The 21,018-nt window shown below is 41.1% G+C and overlaps 1 pseudogene; it reads right to left on the bottom strand.

Moving 5' to 3' along the window:
• The window catches only part of LOC138420238 (fatty acid desaturase 2-like protein FADS2B), a 39,789-nt pseudogene that overhangs the window by 858 nt on the left and 17,913 nt on the right, over positions 1 to 21,018 (bottom strand).

Below are 21,018 nucleotides of genomic sequence, written 5' to 3'. Positions count from 1 at the left end.
GGTTTATTTATTCATATTAAAAAGATACTCTTGCTTTTCTTTTCCCTAATTTTAAGATAAATTATACAACCAAGGTTTTGGCTGTTAATTTGATGAGCAAAGGATCCTCCAGGGAACTTTGAATACTTCAGGATGAGTACAGATTCTCAGTTCCTATAGGAAGAGTCATGCCTGCCTGTCCCACCAGACCCTGCAAGCATCTTAGTTTGCAACCCTGGACCAGATGATTTGAGAGTCCCTTCCACTGGTTAAGTTCTAAAACATGTCAAGGCTCTGTGGGTGATACAGACAAATAACACAGAACCCTGGTTTATAAGAAGCTTGAAATTTAGTAGGGCATCACGGTATTTTCACTAAGAAGTACCCAGAAGGCAGCAGGTAAATGGTAGGAATGACTGTTATCATTTCTGTGTTAGTGTTGTTCCGTACAGAGCCTCATGTCCATGCTGGGCACGTGGATGCTCCTTAATAAATAGCTATTGGCTGAATGATTCATAAAGCATTGAAGAGTCTGGGGACCAACAGTGAAGGGAAATGAGAGCTGTGGGTTGAGGGACTGTTATTACCTGAGAATATCTCCAAATGCCTTCATCATGGGCTTTTTCACATATGGTAGTCCATGCTTGGCACACGGTGACTTCACCAGAGGTGCCACCTTGTGATAATTATGGCGTGGCATTGTGGGAAATAGACTAAAGGAGATATAAAACTTCTCAGACCTAAGGAGAAACCCAAAGTTCCCTTTCCCCTTTTACAAAATAAAATGGTATCAGCCACGCAGACCCAACCTTGACCTTCCACAATACTTTTGTTTTGGGAAGTTAAAAAACTTGCTGGCAGAGTCATCTTATCCCTTAACCCACCACAAGCCTTGTAGGTGGCAGATGTTTAGGAAGAACTAAGAGAATATGTTTTAGCTCCATCAACTGTTTATTTTTGGCATGATCAAATGAAAGTATATAATTTAGAACTTTCTACCATTTAGAACTACCCACTCTTTAGAACTACCCAGAGAACTAGAGATACTGAACGACCCACCCTGCCCCTGCTAATCTCTGTCTTAGTCTCTCTTTCTACCTTCCTTAGCAAGAATAGATGAATGTATATTAAGTAATGGGAAATAGCTAAAAGTCCTAGGAAAGGAATAAGAAGTGAGGAGAGATGGATTTTTAATCCCAAGTTTTCATTAGTCAGCCAGATGACCGTCTTGGATGTAAACCTCTCCTTTAATGAAACTATGAGTAATAATCCTTTTTTTTTTTTTGTTTTGCTTAACTTTTCAAGCCCTAATACGAGAAATAGAATGAAAAAAATTCCTTGAACAAATAAAGGTATTGTTCCTTCTTTGACTATCATAGACTCACATGGTTAGACAAAGAGAATATGGAAAGCCTTTCCCCTGACACTCTGGAGAAACTGACTCTCAATGTTTTAACTTGCATCAAGGTTTGAACTACCCATTTCCTCTCTGTAACTGACCCATTGGCAAAGTATTTCCAGATACCATGTATAAATTGCAGCAGGGACTCCACTTCATTAGTTATTTTGTAAACTTGGCTCTAAAGACACAGATAAGTAAATATTTGAATTATAGCATTGTTAAGTTTGAACACAAATTGGTTACTCTAGCGTCTTGATTTTTCTTAGGTTTTGCCAACAAAGCAAATGCAAGGAAATCACCAATTCGTAAGCCCATAGAAATCTGGAAACTGAGTCACTGATACTTTTCCAAGATTTCACTCCATTTACTTGAGACTTTATTTTTCTGGGCTCCAAAATCACTGCAGATGGTGATTGCAGCCATGAAATTAAAAGATGCTTACTTCTTGGAGGAGGAGTTATGACCAACCTAGACAGCATATTCAAAAACAGAGACATTACTTTGCCAATAAAGGTCTGTCTTGTCAAGGCTATGGTTTTTCAGTGGTCAGGTATGGATGTGAGAGTTGGACTGTGAAGAAAGCTGAGTGCCGAAGAATTGATGCTTTTGAATTGTGGTGTTGGAGAAGACTCTTGAGAGTCCCTTGGACTGCAAGGAGATCCAACCAGTCCATTCTAAAGGAGATTGGTCTTGGATGTTCTTTGGAAGTTATGATGCTAAAGCTGAAACTCCGGTACTTTGGCCACCTCATGCGATGAGTTGACTCATCGGAAAAGACTCTGATGCTGGGAGGGATTGGGGGCAGGAGGAGAAGGGGACAACAGAGGATGAGATGGCTGGATGGCATTACCAACTCGATGGACATGAGTTTGAGTGAACTCCAGGAGTTGGTAATGGACAGGGAGGCCTGGCGTGCTGCAATTCATGGGCTCGCAAAGAGTCAGACATGACTGAGTGACTGAACTGAACTGAACTGAACTTGCAATTGTGACACTTCCTTCATTTCTTTCTTCGTCTCTTAGTCATTGTTGTTAATTGAAAAATAGCATCCTTTAGAGAATCCTGGTTCATTTTTTCCCCCTTAAGATCGCGAGTCTAGTGCTCTGGACTATATGGGAGGCAGTTATTAGTGATAGTCCTTGCCCTTTATCATGAACTGTTTCTCTTATTCACTGGTGCTCAATTTGGAAGTTCAAGTGCCTAGTGAACCAGTCATTGAAAAAGGACTGTTCAACATTACAGGTGGCCAAGACCTGCAGAGAAAAAGCTTACGTTAGATGTAAATCAACCCATGCCAAACAAGAGATTGTTACTCTTTTATTTATCCAGCATTCAACAAGTACTGATTGAGTACATATTTTGTGTAACAAACCATGAGGGATAAAAATAAGTCCCAGGTCTTAAGGACCTTACAATTGTGAAGTAAATAAGACATTTTGCTAAGAAGTATAGATAAGGCAATAGATATGAAGAAGTAAATAGGATTTGAGAGGACTAAGTCACTATCAGCCCTCAAAATCAGAAGACTAAGGTGTCATGAGTAAGGACTTTGGCAGATGGAAGCGGGATTGTAGGACTCTGGTAGAAATTGTAGGAGTTTGAATATTATTACCACAGAGTAGACGTAAAGGACTTCTAAATGGGGAATAAAGCATGCAAGGGCTTTAATCAAGGGTTTTGTGCATAGAAATACATTTATTAATATATACAAGTAGCTTCCTTTTTAATCTAATATATTTTATTCTGTACAAAGACAGACTGAGAAGAAGTTCATAGGATTCTCCAGATTACTTAGAATGCTTATGAATGTGACTTTTATTCAGTGCCTTTCTAAGATTTAATTCTTGTTAGGGTTGTTGCCATTTTGAATGGTATTTTTGCAGTTTCTCTATGTTAGGGTTCCTCAAAGTGTGCTTTAGCGCACCTTGGGCTTCCCTAGGACACTTTCAGGGGATCTTCAAGGTCAAAATGATTCCCATAATACTTCTGAGACAGTATTCGCCTTTTTCATTCTCATCCATGCATGCTTATAGCATGGGTTTTTCCAGGGGCTATTAAGCATGGGATGATGTCATCACTCTGATGTTAACCTTTATTGGCTTTATCTTATTATTTTAAAATTAATTAATAGATATTTTAAAACTCTGTTTCAATTTTAAATACAGTAAGTATCAGTGGCTGTAACCACCACAAACGAAAGCTCTTTGATGTTCTCAATAAGTTTTAAGAGTGGTTTCTTGACCAAAAAGATTGAGCATCACTACTGTGTGGAATGTCCACTGAATTTGCAAGTGAGCATGGAGAAGGAAGCAGTGTGATGACTGGATTCATCAGTTAATCACGGCACAGCCAGGGTCAGGCTTAGGAGGCAGTGGTATTCTGCATGGGTCATGAATCTTTTAATCGTTAACAGCAGGCTTGCTGAGAACACTGAGTCTCCTCTCTGGGCCCCACTATCTGTACAATGAAATGAGGGGGATTCCAGGGTTCTCCCTTCTGTTATTCTGGGAGTGTGAGATTCGTTGAAAGACTGTACCATATTGAGGTAGGTTTAGTAAACCTTGTCTGTAAAGTGCCGCCCAGTAAATGTTTCAGCTCTGCATCACAGCTACGCAGTTCTGCTGTTTTAGAATGAAAGCTATCATAGAGAATACGCAATGTATTAGTGTGGCTGTGTTCCAATAAAACTACAAAAACACAGACTGGGCTAGACTGGCCCCTGGACTATAGTTTATTAAGCCTTAGTTAAGAGCAAAGCTTCTGAAATCAAACTGCTGAGGTTTAAAAAGCAGGTTTTAAACCTGCTTCTGGGGAACTTCCACTGGTCCACTGGTTAAGACTGTGCTCACCACAGGTTTGATCCCTGGTGGGAGAACTAAGACCCTGCCTGCCGCACAGTGTGGCCAAATTAATCAACAAAACCTGCTTCTGCCACTTAGCTGTGTGATCTTGCACAAGCTGTGCAGCTTCTTCATACCTCAATGTTTTCATTCGCAAAGCGGGAATATTCCGAGCATGTAGGTACATGTAGCTACATCTCATGTAGCTACATGCAAAACAGCTGACAGTGCCTGGCCCCTGGCAAGCCTCCAATAAACATTATTTGAGGTAAGCAGACAATAATTAGGATGCTTTGGTGGACGTTTTCCCGGAACAGCATTGTTACCTGAGAGCTGAACCAGTCCCGGTTCTCCTCTTTGCTTATTTTCATTGGTATGTGGCTCATCTGGGTAACATATGCAATCCAGGGACTTTCCAAAAACCTTTAAGAGAATAAGAAGATATGATCATTCCTTGGGGAGTCTAAGTTCTAGTCACTGGGCTTGCATAGCCACTGGCAGATCTGGCTGAGCAGTAGAGGAAATGGCAGTGACTCAAAGGTTCCATCATGTGGTGGTGGTTTGTTTTTCATCTTTGCAGACCTTTTATGTCTAAAGATGGCATACTAGGTATTCAGTCTCACTACCTGTCTTGCAGCCTACTGGACCAGAGCAGTGTCCCCAGTATTTTCTGTAGGCATGGGTGCCAGGCTCAGAAGATACCTAGATAACTGAAGGTCAGGCTTCCCTGGTGGCTCAGTAGTCAAGATTCCATCTGCCAATGCAGGAGATCCACGTTTGATTCCTGGGTTGGGAAGATCCCCTGGACAAAGAAATGGCAACCAACTCCAGTATTCTTGCCTGTGAAATCCCCAGAGCAGAGGAGCCTGGCAGGCTACAATCCATGGGGTCACAAAAGAGTCAGACATGATATAGCGACTAAAGCAACAACAAATTAGATAGATGCAATGCGATTAATGGCTTGGCTGTTGTCGTCAGATAGAACTGAGTACAAGCTCTGATTTGGCACTGCCACTGGCCCTTATTTGCTCTTGAGTAAGGGATTTAATTTCTCTGAACTTTAGTTCTCTTATCAGAAAAATGAAATTGATACTATCTACATTGCCTGGTTGTGCATTTTTTATTACATCAAATAAGACAATGCATGTAAAGCCTTTAGCAAATTGCCTGATGCATAGTAGCTACTGTTATTGTTATGAATAGTAATGCAAATGAATGAGGAAGGAATAAATTGGAAAGTTGAAGAGGGTTATTCAGTTTAAAGTCATTTTGATTTGGGGAAAATCTCTAGTCATAAAATAACTTTTTAAAAAACTGGCCTCCTATTATCTTTGGTAAGAATTATGATGTCCAGCTGGATTGCAGTTTGAAGGACTTGGTGATCAGGCAGAATACAGTTGACCTTTGAGAAACACGCAGGTCCACTTAAATGTGGATATTTTTAAGTAAACACACAGTACTACAAGATTAGTGGTTGCATGAATCCACAGTAGTGGAACCACATAAATGGATAGATGACTATGGAGCTTGAATATCTTTGGAGTTTTGCCGGGGTCCAGCCCCGGTGGATCCAGGGTGATTCAAAGGTGGGGGGACGGAGTCGGCGTCTTTGGAAAAATACATATTTAGTCACAGATATAGAGAGATTAGAAATGGATAGTGTAGTAGGAAGATCAGTGGAGAAAAAGAGGCTGAATAACTTGGATTACGTGGAATAGCATCCATGCTCCAGATGGGAATTCAGCCAGATAAACGGGAGCAAGAAAGAAGCGACACGGGGGAATCAGTCTTTCCGGAAACTGATCCGATTTCTTTATTTTTGGGTTTGCTTATATACCTTTTGTTACACATAGGAATGAATACAGAGTCACGCGGGGGTCAGCAGTCCTGACCTTTATCAAAATCAGGTGCTTCACATAAATGTATAAAAAAAGGTCTTAGGGATATTACATCATCTTCTGGCCATGAATGAGACCTGCTGACATTTTATGATCCTTTCTTTCTGATAACCAAAAAACTTATTTCTTCCAAGGGTGTTTTTTCTTAAACCAGGCACCACCCTCCAAATAAAGTTACATTCCTATAGGGTGAGGGTGTAGTGAGTTACAATCAAGAAAGGAATTTATTTAACTCAAGGTTAACATGATTAGTCTTAAAGGTTAATACTTATTTCTCCTATATGCTTAAAGGTTAATACTTATTTCTCCTATATGTTAGTTATATTCATTATAAGGGTAGGGAACATGGAGATTTAGCAGCAAACATCAGCCCAACAAATGAAAATCCTTTCACCAATGCTCCCCTTAAGATCTATTTAGTCTTAAGATATGATAAAGTTACATTTTTACATAGCAAGGACACAGTGATATATAACAAAGTACAGTGATCTATTACAAAAGAGAAAATCCATTAACTCAAAAAGTCTAGTATTGCTAACATCAAAAACTACCATATTTCCTTTTCTATATTCCAAATACATTGATTAATATATTCCCAAGTGCCTAAGGATATGGAGGCCTGGCGGCAATCATTGACTCAACAAGAGGAAAAAGTCCTAGCTAATTAAGACTCTCAAAATACTCCAAAACTCTGTGCTGTTTATGGTTAAGAGGTAGTAAACAATCATGTGGCAGGAGTATGGATAATCCTGTCACACAAGCTAGTCTGTCAGCAGAGAGGTTTGACCTGAGACATCCTTTTCCCACCCAGAGCAGGGAATTAGCAGCAATTATTGACACAACAAATGAAAAAAACCCTTCACCAATATAATTCCTAACCAACACACTATACTAATAATTTCCAGCTCCCCAAAAGAATTTGCCTCTCACCAATATAATTCCTAACCAAGACACTATACTAATAATTTCCAACTCCCCAAAAGAATTTGCCTTTAGTAAGTCTAAAACATCTCGTGCCTCTCAGGTTGGGAGGCTGTAAACAATCACATGTGGCCGGACGAACCTATACAGGTGGGCTAGATAACCTTCAGAGGAGTCCGTAAGCTGAAACACTCTTGTCACGCCCAGGAATTTTTATTGCCTTGGAGCTGCACGTTTACTCCTTCTCCAGAGAAACGGTTATGGGGGAGAGCCCCCCGTAAAGTCAGAGGTGTAGGTGAGAGCATAAAACAGACTCTGGCTTTGGGGTTAGATGCTCAGGAACAGGGGGTTTCCTGAGGCTTGATCACACCTTTGCGTATGCCAAGCCTCCTTCCTCATGACCTTTGCCATGGGCGGAATTCCTCACGCTGGCCCCCGGCAGATTTTGGTAACTGAGGTGGGTCCAGGGACTAATCCTCCTCAGACGCTAAGGGACTACTACTCTGTAATTGGGAATTAATCACGTGGGAAAAAAGGCAAGACTGGGCAAATGCAGTTTCCAAGAAACTCATTCAACTATTTCAGCTATTTTATCCCACATTTTCTTGGAAATGTCTCAGCTACAAGAATGCAGTCTGGTATCATAGTCTGCTAATCATTGCCAATCATAAATAGATCAAGTAAGAAAGGTAAGAGGAACATCCAGGTAATAAGAGTAGGAGATATTATTGTTTTCTTACTTGACTAAGTATATGAGCATCAGGGTTCTGAAGATTCCATAGAAAGGGCCAAATGTGATGAAATAGCAGATATAAAAGCTGCTGACCTAGGCAATGTCCTGTGGAAAGAAGTGCTTGAAAATTAAGCTAGTGGAAATAAAACTGGCTAAGTCTTATATCCTGATACTCAAGGAAGCTACGTCTGGAAAGGACCAAGCATTTACCTTTCCCCTTTTATACCAGCCTGATCTAGCTCTAGAGAAACAATCGAGTTGCTCACCTCCCAGTACCTTCTGTGGTACATTACTTGAATAGAATCCATATTGAAATATACTGGCATGAGAAGGGTGGCCCCAGCTGAAAAAAAGCAATAAGATGGTGAACAAATGAGCAGATATGATTCCTGTGGAAGCTAGTGGGATTTGATCTCCTAACATGCTGCCCCTGGAGTATTGCCCCTGAGAAGGACGCAGGGTGGAGATCCACAACCGCATCCTGGATGCTGCTGGGCTTTCAGAGTCTCTGAGGGTGAACTGGGCCTTTGGTTCAAGCTCCCCTAAGGAGACTAGGGAAGCTTTGAAGATCTGAGTCATTCCTGATGAAGGCATCCTGGAAGGGCTTCTGCTGTGAGCTTTTAAGTTTTCTCAAGGTCCCTGGAATGCTACAATCCTTCACGATCCTTTGCGTTGGGCCCTGTCGCAATATGTCGAGGTGGCAGATACAGAGCAGGCATACTGAGTCTGGCCAGATAGTTATTTACCTGCGTCTCCCCCAGGACCAGTGAAGTTGCCTGGAGCAGGTAGGAGTCTCATGGAGACCCTTCAGATTTTGACAACTCTCTTCTTGATCAAACTTGAGTCAGATGTTCTGGAGCCCCCTTCCTGATGAGGCTTCAAACTTGACCTGTAAACTTTCAAAGTCTGTGAACTGTCAGCATAAACGATTTTGGCCACCCTACACACTAAGAGACTCGCAAAAATGCTAGAAATAGTTTCTAAGAACAGTTCAAGGTTGTGCTCCTGGGATGACTCCAGCTCTCTTAAAATTCTTGAGAAAGTTCAAGACTGTCCAAAGAACTTACTGCTTGTTCAGTAGGCTTCTGACCTCCTTTTCTTCAATCATTTGTTAGAAAACTTACAATTATAAAATTCTTACTGTGTCCCTCTGGGATGGATTGTCCCTGATCCAGAGTTTCTTTCTCAACGACTTGGGAAGTCATCCCTTTGAAGTACAATCCTTGAGGATCGGACTCTGTCCTGCAGCCTCTGGGAGGGTAAGGAGTTTGACTTTGATAAGCACCAGTGAGAAGACACATGTGGCTTAACATATGACCAGCTTCCCCTCCCTTTATCCTCTTTCACTAATTTCCTTTAGCATGTCCCAGTGTTTTAAAAGTCTCCCACCTTTCATTTCTGGAGAGTTGAGCTCAGCCTTTTCCTACTACAGGAATCTGCATGAAAGCTGTCTCTCCACATTTATGAAATGTCAAGCCTCATCTCTCTCTGACAGGTTGAGTATGACTCATTTGTACCTGTCATACTACGTTGAAGACATTTTAAAGAAAATGACAAAATGAAGCAGCTCCTGAGGATGATGTGGTTTGTAAGCTGGGCATTCTGCAGTGAGCTACAGTATTCATCCATTCCTCATAAGCTAAGGCTGTATTGTTCTACTACACACAGGAGGAGAGTTCAGACAAGAGACTCCAACAGTTTTTTCTTATGTGAATACACATCTGTCAGGGCTGGAAGAGTTCCCTTTCAAACTGGGGCACCAATGTCCTCCACACCCTTTTTGGTCATGAAAGAGAATAACTGCATTAGGAGAAGTCCTCAGAATTCTAGCCCTGGAAGAGGCTGCAGTGGTGGTTGAGTCTCGTGTCTCAGAATAAGGACTCAGAGGCCATCCCGGTCAGGCACGAGACAGATGACCCTTGGTGGCCAATGTTTAGGCAAGCCAGATCATCTGCAACATTTTCTGAATCTTAACACTGTTGGCATTTTCAGTTCAGTTCAGTTCAGTCGCTCAGTCTTGTTTGACTCTTTGCGACCCCATGAATCGCAGCATGCCAAGTCTCCCTGTCCATCACCAACTCCCAGAGTTCACTCAGACTCACATTCATCGAGTCAGTGATGCCATCCAGCCATCTCATGCTCAGTTGTCCCCTTCTTCTCCTGCCCCCAATCCCTCCCAGCATCAAAGTCTTTTCCGATGAGTCAGCTCTTCGCATGAGGTGGCCAAAGTACTGGAGTTTCAGCTTTAGCATCATTCCTTCCAAGGAAATCCCAGGGCTGATCTCCTTCAGAATGGCCTGGTTGGATCTCCTTGCAGTCCAAGGGACTCTCAAGAGTCTTCTCCAACACCACAGTTCAAAAGCATCAATTCTTCGGGCGCTCAGCTTTCTTCCCAGTCAAACTCTCACATCCATACATGACCACTGGAAAAAACATAGCCTTGACTAGACGGACCTTAGTCAGCAAAGTAATGTGTCTGCTTTTGAATATACTATCTAGGTTGGTCATAACTTTTCTTCCAAGGAGTAAGCGTCTTTTAATTTCATGGCTGCAATCACCATCTGCAGTGATTTTGGAGCCCTCCACCCAAAAAAAGTCTGACACTGTTTCCACTGTTTCTCCATCTATTTCCCATGGAGTGATGTGACCAGATGCCATGATCTTTGTTTTCTGAATGTTGAGCTTTAAGCCAACTTTTTCACTCTCCTCTTTCACTTTCATGAAGAGGCTTTTTAGTTCTTCTTCACTTTCTGCCATAAGGGTGGTGTCATCTGCATATCTGAGGTTATTGATATTTCTCCTGGCAATCTTGATTCCAGCTTGTGTTTCTTCCAGTTTAGCGTTTCTCATGATGTACTCTGCATAGAAGTTAAATAAGCAGGGTGACAATATACAGCCTTGACGTACTCCTTTTCCTATTTGGAACCAGTCTGTTGTTCCATATCCAGTTCTAACTGTTGCTTCCTGGCCTGCATACAGATTTTTCAAGAGGCAGGTCAGGTGGTCTGATATTCCCATCTCTTTCGGAATTTTCCACAGTTGATTGTGATCCACACAGTCAAAGGCTTTGGCATAGTCAATAAAGCAGGGTCAGATAATTCTTTATTGTTCAGGGCTGTTCTGTGTACTATAAGACATTTCATAACATCCCTGGCTTCTGCCCCATGGGTGTCAATACCATTTCTCCCTCTTTGTTGTGATAATCAAAAAAGTATGTATACGGTGTCAAATGTCCCACTGGGGGCCACAGTGCTCTTAGGTGAGAACCACTGATCTATAGGAAATGTTTGCAGTCTTCCCTGATTTGGGCTTCTTTTCCAAATGAGTAAGCGTGTTTTGCATGAACATATTTTGGGGTCCTAAACTTTTCTTTGTGGGCTATCATGAGTTTGACTCGGTTAAGAGCAAAACATTTTTGCTTTGTGTGTGTGTGTGCGCGCGCGCGTGTGTGTGTGTGTGTGTGTGTGTGTGTGTGTGTGTGTAGAATCTCTATGGAAAGAGCCATCTGGTCAGAGTTCATTTACTGTCAAAGTGAAGGCACTGAGGAACCAGAACTGAAGGGGAAGGAAATATTGTGGTGCCTTCTTCTTTATTTAAATGTGGGCAATTCTTGCAGGGATGCTTTATTCCATTTGAATTCAGGGATTGTGATCGTTTATTATTATTCCCATGGGAGCCATTTTATTTTTTTTATTTTTTTTTTTTGACTGATCATTTATTTTATTTTTTTTTTAGTTTTTTATTTTTTAAATTTTAAAATCTTTAATTCTTACATGCATTCCCAAACATGAACCCCCCTCCCACCTCCCTCCCCATAACATCTTTCTGGGTCATCCCCATGCACCAGCCCCAAGCATGCTGCATCCTGTGTCAGACATAGACTGGGGATTCAATTCACATGATTGTATACATGTTAGAATACCATTTGTCCTGGTGTAAATGGAATAGTGATGGAGGAGAAATATTTCTGATAAGTTTTCAAGGACTTCTTCAACCTATGTGCTTAGAATTCTGCTTGAAGCTCAGTCTGCTTGTATCCATTCATCCATTTAACAGATATTTGTTGAATGGTTACATTATAAAACACATAGTCATAACTCTTCATAGTCATATCTACTTCATCTTTCATCCTTTAATTCCATCATGGATCTCATGCTGTGGTTTACTCATTTTAAGGCTTGATAACATATAATTGCACTCATCTCACATGCTAGTAAAGTAATGCTCAAAATTCTCCAAGCCAGACTTCAGCAATACGTGAACCATGAACTTCCAGATGTTCAAGCTGGTTTTAGAAAAGGCAGAGGAACCAGAGATCAAATTGCCAACATCTGCTGGATCATGGAAATAGCAAGAGAGTTCCAGAAAAACATCTATTTCTGCTTTATTGACTACACCAAAGCCTTTGACTGTGCAAATCACAATAAACTGTGGAAAATTCTTCAAGAGATGGGAATACCAGACCACCTGACCTGCCTCTTGAGAAATCTGTATGCAGGTCAGGAAGCAACAGTTAGAATTGGACATGGAACAACAGATTGGTTCCAAATAGGAAATGGAGTACGTCAAGGCTATATATTGTCACCCTGCTTATTTAACTTATATGCAGAGTACATCATGAGAAACTCTGGGCTGGAGGAAAACAAGCTGGAATCAAAATTGCTGGGAGAAATATCAATAGCCTCAGATACGCAGATGACACCACCCTTATGGCAGAAAGTGAAGAAGAACTAAAGAGCCTTTTGATGAAAGTGAAAGAGGAGAGTGAAAAAGCTGGCTTAAAGCTCAACATTCAGAAAACAAAGATCATGGCATCCAGTCCCATCACTTCATGGCAGATAGATGGGGAAACTGTGGATACAGTGGCTGACTTTATTTTTCTGGGCTCCAAAATCACTGCAGATGGTGATTGCAGCCATGAAGTTAAAAGATGCTTACTCCTTGGAAGGAAAGTTATGACCAACCTAGACAGCATATTAAAAAGCAGCGACATTACTTTTCCAACGAAAGTCTGTCTAGTCAAGGCTATGGTTTTTCCAGTGGTCATGTATGGGTGTAAGGCTTGGACTGTGAAGAAAGCTTAGCACCGAAGAACTGATGCTTTTGAACTGTGATATTGGAGAAGACTCTTGAGAGTCCCTTGGACTGCAAAGAGATCCAACCAGTCCATCCTAAAGGAGATCAGTCCTGGGCGTTCATTGGAAGGACTGATGTTGAAGCTAAAACTCCAATACTTTGGCCACCTGATGCGAAGTGGTGACTCACTGGAAAAGACTCTGATGCTAGGAAAGATTGAGGGCAGGAGGAGAAGGGGACGACAGAGGATGAGATGATTGGATGGCATCATCGACTAGATCGACATGGGTTTGGATGGACTCCGGGAGTTGGTAATAGATAGGGAGGCCTGGTGTACTGCAGTTCATGGTGTTGCAAAGAGTCAGACACGACTGAGCGACTGAACTGAACATATAATCTTACCACTGGGAATTTGAGCCATTTTCTAGGGGGTCTTCTTAGTTAATTTAATCAGAGCCCAAATGTACAAAGGCAGCAAATATATTGACAGGGGGCATAGAAGTAATGGTTTATCTCTATTTCCTAAGAGACATTTAATACATGTTTAGTTGAAGGAATTAATGAATGAATGATAATGCAGATCTCCTGTATAATTTTACCTTATGTTCAGTCAGTTACAACACTGTGAGCCATGCCTGATTTTTGCTTTTCCCATTCTTTTGATACCTTCCCTTCTACATATTTCTTCTGTTATTTGGATGTTAAACTTGACCCTTGTTTCTCTTATTATCATAAATAAAAATAAATGTCATGGTGATAAAGTAAGGATAGTTATTTGCAGTTACTCCCAAGCTTCTGGACATTTAAGTGGTAGGAAACTTGAAAGAGGGAGTTGGTGGAGAATTTTGGAGAGTTGGCAAATGTAGGTGAAGGACTGATTTTTGAGTATTGCTCCAAAGGAGAAGTCTAACTTTTCCAGAGTATGAACATAGGACCTGGCCCTAGAGGATTAAATTAATACTTGTTAAAGGAATGAACTACTGCACAATTGCACTCATCTCACATGCTCGTAGAGTAATGCTCAAAATTCTCCAAGCCAGGCTTCAGCAATACATGAACTGTGAACTTCCTGATGTTCAAGCTGGTTTTAGAAAAGGCAGAGGAACCAGAGATCAAATTGCCAACATTCGCTGGATCATCGAAAAAGCAAGAGGGTTCCAGAAAAACAGCTATTTCTGCTTTATTGACTATGCCAAAGCCTTTGATTTTGTGGATCACAATCAACTGTGGAAAATTCTGAAAGAGATGGGAATACCAGACCACCTGACCTGCCTCTTGAGAAATCTGTATGCAGGTCAGGAAGGAACAGTTAGAACTGGACATGGAAAAACAGACTGGTTCCAAATAGGAAAAGGAGTACGTCAAGGCTGTATATTGTCACCCTGTTTATTTAACTTTATGCAGAGTACATCATGAGAAACGCTGGACTGGAAGAAACACAAGCTGGAATCAAGATTGCCAGGAGAAATATCAATAACCTCAGATATGCAGATGACACCACCCTTATGGCAGAAAGTGAAGAGGAGCTAAAAAGCCTCTTGATGAAAGTGAAAGAGGAGAGTGAGAAAGTTGGCTTAAAGCTCAACATTCAGAAAACGAAGATCATGGCATCTGGTCCCATCACTTCATGGGAAATAGATGGGGAAACAGTAGAAACAGTGTCAGACTTTATTTTTTTGGGCTCCAAAATCACTGCAGATGGTGATTGCAGCCATGAAATTAAAAGACGCTTACTCCTTGGAAGAAAAGTTATGACCAACCTAGATAGTATATTCAAAAGCAGAGACATTACTTTGCTGACTAAGGCCCGTCTAGTCAAGGCTATGTTTTTTCCAGTGGTCATGTATGGATGTGAGAGTTGGACTGTGAAGAAGGCTGAGTGCCGAAGAATTGATGCTTTTGAACTGTGGTGTTGGAGAAGACTCTTGAGAGTCCCTTGGACTGCAAGGAGATCCAACCAGTCCATTCTGAAGGAGATCAGCCCTGGGATTTCCTTGGGAGGAATGATGCTAAAGCTGAAACTCCAGTATTTGGCCACCTCATGTGAAGAGTTGACTCATAGGAAAAGACTCTGATGCTGGGGGGGGGGGGGGTTGGGGGCAGGAGCAGAAGGGGACGACCGAGGATGAGATGGCTGGATGGCATCACGGACTCAATGGACGTGAGTCTGAGTGAACTCCGGGAATTGGTGATGGACAGGGAGACCTGGCGTGGTGCAATTCATGGGGTCTCAAAGAGTCGGACATGACTGAGCGACTGAACTGAACTGAACTGAACTGAAAGGAATGGATGTTTTAAGAAAGTGGTAGAAAGACTGACAGTAAAATGGGAAGAACAGAAACAATTTAGGGCTTGTCAGAATTAGTTTTGTTGCAAAACAACTCAATTTAGAGATTAAATGATTATAAGTAATGTGTTGTGCATTGTCTTTGAAATTATAGTAAACAGAAACCAATTGCTCGAGGGATATGTCTCTCGAATGATGGAGAAGTGATGATGTCTCCATCCTCTGTGAAGAGGCAGCGTGTGAACTGGGTACAGTTCTACAGAAGGGACTTCTGGAGGGGGCCAGGCTGCCTCAGGAACTCCAGTGAGACAAATCTCCATTGCTGTTAGGGACTGAGGAGAGAAGTCAAAATGTCATAAGTTTAGTGATCAGCCAAGGAGTTCACAGGGATTCCCTGGTGGCTTCAGCCTGTAAAGAGTCTGCCTGCAATGTGGGAGACCCAGTTTCGATCCCTGGAGAAGGAAATGATAACCGACTCCTGTATTCTTGCCTGGAAAATCCCATGGGTGGAGGAGCCTGGTGGGATACAGTCCATAGGGTTGCAATGAGTGAGACACCACTGAGAGACTTCACTTTAGGAGTTGGCCAACTTCAGAGAGCTCTGACTTGTTTGTGGAGTCATTGTGAAGAACAACTGACTGAAGAATACAGTCAAGGTTTCTTTCTTTCTTTTTTCTTTAAATACAGGCAGGAGATTTTTCCTCCTAATTGGAAGAAGGCTGTCTTCTCAAACTGGGAAAACCTATTTTGAGAAAGTTTCACAATTCTGGTTACCACAAAGTCCCTGCAGCAACTGACCAGGTTATACTCCTTTGTTTTTAGAAAGCTTCTAAATTCTTCCAGAAGGAGATGGAGCCTCTTCCTAAGCACTTAATTCTCAGGATCCATCATTTATTCTCCAGGAAAGATACCTTTCTGTGGTTATCCTTATTCCTTCTATCTTGAAAGCAGACTCTAAAAATCTTGGTAATAATCCTTACATGCTGGTTTTTAAGCTGAGGTTTAAGAAAGTCAACAGCTGAGACATGCTGGAGTTTGCCTTCCTTTTTCTTTTCCTTAAGAAATCTGAATTAGAGGAGAGGTCCTGTGTATTATGAGACATTTGAGCTGAGTTTCATGTATAAATGAGCCAAAATGGACCTAAATTAAAAATAACAGCTTTGTTTCTTCCAACAGCTAAAATTAGTTGACATAACTAGATATGTAGATAATTCATGATTTAGCACTTGTTGAACGTACTGCCATGCCTTCTATGAAGGATTTAGCCTGAATGACTTTTAAGATCACAGGGTTATTCATTCCACATTTTCTTCTTTTCTTACAACACCAGATTCACTTATTTAAAATTTTTATCATGGAGTTAAAAGAAGAGATGCTCTGAAAACATGCTTGAAGGCAGAATCTCCAGCCTGATCTCCTCAAGACAAAGGTGTAGTAGGCCTTTCCAAGAAACCACTTCCTGAAACATTTCTCTAGTGCTTAGAATTTGTAAACATACCTTGACAGGTTGTAAATCTCCAATAACAAAAAATGGGCCTACTTTAATATCTGGGTCTTTGGGGTAGATGTTTGTTTTTACATGGTGTTGGGAGAGCCGGTTATTCCACCATTTTGCAGATAAGCCCTGAGGAGAAGAGAACATTCATTAGCTGCAAGATTTCTCTCCTGAAATATCTTTCGTTATCAGAGTTTTCCAAAACTAAACAAAATCAACCCTGAATATTCATTGGAAGGACTGATGCTGAAGCTGAATGTCCAATCCTGACCACCTGATGTGAAGAGCCAGCTCACTGGAAAAGACCCTCATGCTGGGAAAGATGGAGGGCAGGAGGGAAAGGGGATGACAGAGGATGAGATGGTTGGATGGTATCACCGATTCAATGGACATGAGTCTGAGCAAACTTTATGAACTGGTGAAGGACAGGGAAGCCTGGTGTGCTGTGTTCATGGGGTCACAATAAGTTGGACATGACTAGCGCTTGAGTTAGAGAAGACAATGGCAACCCACTCCAGTACTCTTGCCTGGAAAAGCCCATGGACAGAGGAGCCTGGTGGGCTGCAGTCCATGGGGTCACTAAGAGTCGGACACGACTGAGTGACTTCACTTTCACTTTTCACTTTCATGCATTGGAGAAGGAAATGGCAACCCACTCCAGTGTTCTTGCCTGGAGAATCCCAGGGATGGGGGAGCCTGGTGGGCTGCCGTCTATGGGGTCGTACAGAGTTGGACATGACTGAAGCAACTTAGCAGCAACAGCAGTGCTTGAATAGTAACAATCAGAGTTTTCTGCCTACATCTCCAAAGTTTAATTAGGATATGGATTCCTGGAACATGCTGCCCCCCATTCCTGGGTCACAGAATGATTCATTGGCTAGAGGCTCTAAAAGCCTACCAGCAAATAATTATCTTATCCAGGAATATAAATTCCAGGCTAAAACAACTCCTGATAATGAAGAAGAATAAAAACCATTGAAATGAAATGTTTTTCCATCTTTCTTTCTATTGTCCTCATCTTAAAAAGAAATATGAAATAGGTAGAGCAGATAGAACACTTCTTATTTTATAAATAAAGACACTTCAGCTCTAAAACTAATTAGTTCTGGGGGGAAAATGGCCTCAGGGTTTCTATTTCAATGAATATTTTAGAGTCATGGATCTGAAGTCATCTCCTATGGGGGCTTGCCTCTGATCATCACATGTTCAAGCTTCAATGATCTCATTAAATATAAATGAGAATAAAAGTATTTTAGTTGATGCCGGGCTCATGTCATCTTTGATTAATTTGTTTGGGATTTTCTCTCTTTCAATGAAAATCTGAATGTTTTAACAGAGAAAAGGATTTGTAAGCACATCAACTTACTTGCATCCACTGGATGTATAAATGCATCTGTGTGGTTTGGGAAAATTATCTACCCTTTGATGTTCAATTTCATCTTCAGTAAATATAGTATAATACAATGACATTTACCTGCATGGGTTGTTTAAGGAGACATGAGTTGCTATATGTAGAATACTGGCATATTGAGATATTAAATTTCTCTTCCCTTCCCCTATTATGTTAATCATTCATAGAAGAATAAGCAATAGTCATAGTTTTTACTGAATATATGACATCTCTCAAAAACTGATTAATGTGTATTTTAGATCTCCAGTGCTCAACAGAGGAGCCCTTATCTATGTGTGGCCACTGAGCACTTAATAAGTGACCAGTCAAATTGAGGCGGGCTGTGTAAGGATATAATACATACTAGATTCAAAGCCTCAGAATGAAAAAAGAATTTTTATATTTCTTTCATGTTAAAATGAAAATATTTGGAATATATACAGGAGTAGTAAAGTTGGAAGAGGGTGTTTGCTGTGACCAGTGTGTTCTCTTGGCAAAATTCTTTTGGCCTTTGCCCTGCTTCATTCTGTACTCCAAGGCCAAACTTGCCTATTACTCCAAGTATCGCTTGACTTCCTACTTTTGCATTCCAGTACCCTATAATGAAAAGGACATCTTTTTTTTTTGGTGTTGATTCTAGAAGCTCTTGTAGGTCTTCATAGAACCATTCCACTTCAGCTTCTTCGGCATTAGTGTTTGGGGCATAGACTTCGATTACTGTGATATTGAATGGTTTGCCTTGGAAATGAACAGAGATCATTCTTTAATTTTTGAGACTGCATCCAAGTACTGCATTTAGGACTCTTGTTGATTATGAGGGTTACTCCATTTCTTCTAAGGAATTTTTGCCCACAGTAGTAGATATAATGTTCATCTGAATTACATTTGCCCATTCTGGTCCATTTTAGTTCACTGATTCCTAAAATGTCGATGCTCACTCTTGCCATCTTCTGTTTGACCACTTCCAATCTGCCTTGGTTCTTGGGCCTAACATTCCAGGTTCCTATGCAATATCGCTCTTTACAGCACTGGACTTTACTTCCACCACCAGTCACATCCACAGCTCACCACTGTTTTCACTTTGGCTCTGTCTCTTCATTCTTGCTGGAGTTATTTCCCCACTCTTCTCCAGTAGCACATTGGGTACCCACCGACCTGGGACTTCATCTTTCAATGTCATATCTTTTTGCCACTTCATCCTGTTCATGGGGTTATCAAGGCAAGAATACTGAAAAGGAGTACAAAATGAAGCAGGGCAAAGGCTAGCAGAGTTAGCTCGGCTTGGATTACTGTGATTCTAAATGGTTTGCCTTGGAAACGGACAGAGATCATTCTGTCATTTGGTTTCTCTCCAAATCCTAGAACATCATAGAAAAGTTGATATCCAGTTGAAGTCCTAGTTTTAGAGATGAAAACACTGAGAGCCAGGAATAGAATCTGACTTGTTAAAAAAAAAAAAAAAGAATCTGACTTGTTCAGGGTTGCACAGTGAGCATTAGCAGAGCCTGGGCTAAAACCTACTTTCATCAGTCCATGTCCTGTTATCTAGCATCTGTCCATCTATCCATCCATCATTCCATCCATCCATCCATTCCTTCATGCATTCAACAAATGCTTATTGAAGGCCTACTGTGTGTTAGGCACTCTGTTAGGTGCTGCATTTCAGGGGTGCATAGGATAGTGTTCCTGTCTTTCTGGAGCATATCTGAGGGGGATAAGACCAACTGCCCCTGCTTTTTCCAGTAGTCTGGGTTTTGCAACCCTCAACTCTTAAACAGAGCAATCTATCTTTCCTTGGTTCTCTCTTTTGTTAAACTTTTATCTGTTTTGCATCTTTTCTTTTATTAATACATAGTCCTCCCAGGATTAAATAGTTTGCTGGATTCCCCTAACCTCCCAGAAGTGCATGTCCAGATCCCTTCTAAGAATATCCCTACTCATGACTTTATAGAGTATATCTCCTGAGACGTGGTTCTTTAATGGTGTACCAGGGATTGGGACAATTAGCTTATTGGCTAAGAAAAAAACAGAACTTCTGAATAAAAATAAACCTTTTCTCCTAAACATTTAAAATTCTAGTCTTAGCATATATGTTATAATGTTATGTGTGTGTATATATATATATATATAGTCACTACATTGTTGGTATATTTACATTTACTTATGGGGGGTGTAGTAACATTTTTTGCTGATAAGTGTATGAAGAAACCACTGCTTAGTGAAATGACTTTCAGAATCCCATCATACTCCTGGAACCTTCTGTACCTTGAGATGACCGATCAGAAATATTTGCATCCAGTGGTTCCACTTGGACTTCTTAAATATGGAAAGGTGTCCCATGTCATGTTGCAGAAATGAACCCTGAGCCTAGAAGAGACAGGGTTACTGTCAGAGAAGTTGACAAGGTAAGAAGAAAGTAGTAAGTGAGCCCGCTGGTAGGTTCAGGAACCCATGAGAACAGTGGGAGACCTTGTCTGACCTCAAGCCAAATGTGTATCTGTCACACTTGCTGAGTTCTTTCCCATTTCTGTGCCTCTGTGCCTCTGTGGTTCTCTCAGCCTAGAATGCTCTTTTCCCCACTGTCAAAATCTCCAGTGTGGAATGGAAGGAGGATGCCTTTGGAGTCAGGCTGACTAGGGCTCTAAACTGTCCTTCACCACTTTACAAGTTTTGCAACTCTTGGCACGCTAGTCGGTAGCTCTGAACTCAGTTCTTTGTGTGAGAAGCAGGGATTATAATATACCTTGCTCATTCAGCTGTTGTGCAGCCAAAATATATGGAAAATTCCTGATAATGCTAAGCAGTCAAACAAATATTTGTTTCCTTTCTTAATTCTAAAAGTTGCTTCAAAGAATAAAGCAAGTTGACTTTTCAAGAAAAAAATGAGCAGATAAAACTTTGTAATTGACACTGATGTTAATTCTCCATGAAATCATCCCCAATTGCCTCATTAGAATTAAATGCCTCTTTCTGCTCCCACAGCACATGCTTGTTTCT

Source organism: Ovis canadensis, chromosome 15, assembly GCF_042477335.2.
Source record: "Ovis canadensis isolate MfBH-ARS-UI-01 breed Bighorn chromosome 15, ARS-UI_OviCan_v2, whole genome shotgun sequence".
Classification (NCBI taxonomy): domain Eukaryota; kingdom Metazoa; phylum Chordata; class Mammalia; order Artiodactyla; family Bovidae; genus Ovis; species Ovis canadensis.
The sequence above is the reverse complement of the archived record's forward strand: the minus strand, read 5'-3'. Positions and strand labels throughout refer to the sequence as shown.